The following is a 2780-nucleotide window of genomic DNA, read 5'->3' as shown; positions in this document are numbered from 1 at the left end:
GTGGAAATGTTTTGTATGATTTTTATATATTTAATTAATATTATATTGCTTGCATTTTCAATGGGTTAGTGAAGGGTTGGAAGAAAGAAAAGAATTCAGGGCCCAGAAATTTTAAATTAATGTTAAAAAATAAATTAACAACAAATTTCTTTTATTTTTTAAATTTATTTTTATTAAAGATATTATTTGTTTTACAATTTAACAAATTTCTTTTAAAAATAAGAAAAAAAAGCTTCTTAATTCTGGAATCACTTAAGGCAGGAACTTCAATAGTTCAGACAGTGATCCCTGGAAGTAGAGTGTCCACTAATATCAAGTTGAGGTAAAGAGAGGACTAGGCCCAGGGATCCCAGTGAAGTCTCAGCAGACATTGCCTCAAGAGAAGCAGTGTGACTACATCATTTGAAGGGAAAGGATATCAGGGTTCTGCAGTGTTAATTGCTTTACATCAACTAGGTAACAGTGGTTAGAGAACTGGATCTGGAGTGAAGAAGACCATAGTTTAAATTGAGGATCAGATATGTACTGGCTGTGTGAACTTGGAGATGTCACTTGATTTGTTTGCTTATTTCCTTGAATTGTAAAATGGAGACAATAACATCATCTCTCTCACAGAGTTGTTGTGAAAATTAAATGAGAAAATATTTGTTAAGTACTTAGCAGAATGCATGGAAATACTTATGCCCTTGGCTATGTATATTTCTCATATGATTGCCTCTTCCTAAAAGGTCATTTGATTAGGTATAAAACTCAAGGGTAGAAGATAGGATGAGAAATTCAAAAGCACAGAGCTTTCTAAGAGTGGCAGGGTTCAGCCACTTAGGAGTTTTAATGTTATACTTTAGATGTCATCCATAAATGTTCCCTAATCCACATATAGAGAGCAATCTTTTCTGGTCAGAGTTAAAAGTGAACATCAATGGGGTAAGTATGAGCATGAGCCAAATAAGTTGTAAATCATTGTCAGGAATGCATTCCTGGAATTCTAGGAATTCCTACTTTTAGACAAGCTTGTACCTGGACTAAGGAATTCAGAGAGCTAAAGCCTGTCCTGAGTCTGTGTACTCAAGAGAGACTGGAAGGCTCTTGGCCCTTGGGTCAGTGAGACCTGATCTTCCCAATGCAAAGGTCACTACTTCCAGTGAAACAGCTTGATCTAGGTGTGACCTCTGCTGGCTCTCCCAGAGATTGCATCTCAAGTAGCCCAGCCAGTCCCACATCTGTCTTATTTAGTACCAACCCAAAGCAAATATTCCTCTTTAGATCATAGGTGTGCCTTATTTTGATTTTTTGTTCATTTGCTTTTGGTATTTGATCCCCTTACTAGGGAAATGTTGACTTTCTTGTTCTAGAATTGAGTAGGACGACAGATGAGGAAACTGAGGTCGACAGAAATTAAATGGCTTGCCTAAGCTTCTCATATTCCCCTCAGATGTTTGTGCATCACCCCTTCCAAATTATCTTGTATCTAATCTATGTATTTTGTATATACCTCGATGTGTTTTTTCTCCTCCAACTATATTATAAACTCTTTAACTAATGAATTTTTGCCTATGTGTCTTCAAGGGCTGGCACAGTAATGTCACAAAAGAGAAGTTTAATGAATGCTTGTTAATTTGCTGATTAATACTATGCTGTTTCCTTGGGATTGGTCTTTACCCAAATATTGTATCTCTTCATATCTATCTCCTCCCCATACACACCACCACACCAGCCAAGTAGTACTTTAATAAATGCTTGCTATATCAAATTATTTGTTAAATTCATTATTTATAAAAACCACTTCTGGGGGTGGCTAGGTGGCGCAGTAGATAGAGCACCAGGCTTACAATCAGGAGGCCCTGAGTTCAAATGTGACCTCAGACACAATAATTACCTAGCTGTGTGGCTTTGGGCAAGTCACTTAACCCCAATGTCTTGCCAAAAAAAAAAAAACAAACCACTTCCATCATGTTACTTAGATGTTCAAAATCCTTTAATGGGTTCTCATTTCTTGTGCCCAATGAATTTACACAATCCGTGCCTTCAGAGAATTTATAGTCTAGTGAAGGTGATAAAAAGTGTTATAAACCAGGTACCAAATCCAGTCACATAAGACTATTTGGTTTCTTTCTTTCTTTCTTTCTTTCTTTCTTTCTTTCTTTCTTTCTTTCTTTCTTTTGACATCTTGCTCTGAAATCTGCTCCAGTTCTACATAGCAAAACTTTATGTTTTTATAGATTTTAAAAGGGGACTAGATCAAGCAATAGTGGGAAAATGTCAAGGATGGAATAATATTTCATGGTTTCTAGATTTACCTCCTCAAATTACAATGCCTCAGTTTTACCTTCTATAACATTTTCCCCCATATGTCCTTGTGATTTCATAAATCACTTTTCAATTGACAAATTGTTCAATAATAACAAATACGTTACAAATTTGACTCAGTTCCCTATATATCTTAGAATGAGATCTTTAACGGAGAAACTGGCTACAAATATTTTTCCCAATTCCCTGCTTCTCTTCTAATATATACTGATTTTGTTTGTGCAAATTTTAAAAAAATTTTATGTAATCAAGATTATCCATTTTACTTCCTATGTCCTCTTTACTTAGGAACTCTTCCTCTAGCCATAGATCTGACAGATAGCTTCTAATGCTCATCTAATTTTACCTCTCTGTGTATCTTTCTGTTTCAAGTGTGTTTCTTGTAAATAATATATTGTTGGATTCTGGTTTCTGATACAGTATGCTACTCTCTTCCATTGGGTGAGTTCAACCAATTCAAATTCACAGTTATC

Source organism: Macrotis lagotis, chromosome 1 (genome assembly GCF_037893015.1).
Source record: "Macrotis lagotis isolate mMagLag1 chromosome 1, bilby.v1.9.chrom.fasta, whole genome shotgun sequence".
Lineage (NCBI taxonomy): Eukaryota > Metazoa > Chordata > Mammalia > Peramelemorphia > Peramelidae > Macrotis > Macrotis lagotis.
This window is presented reverse-complemented; position numbering follows the sequence as displayed.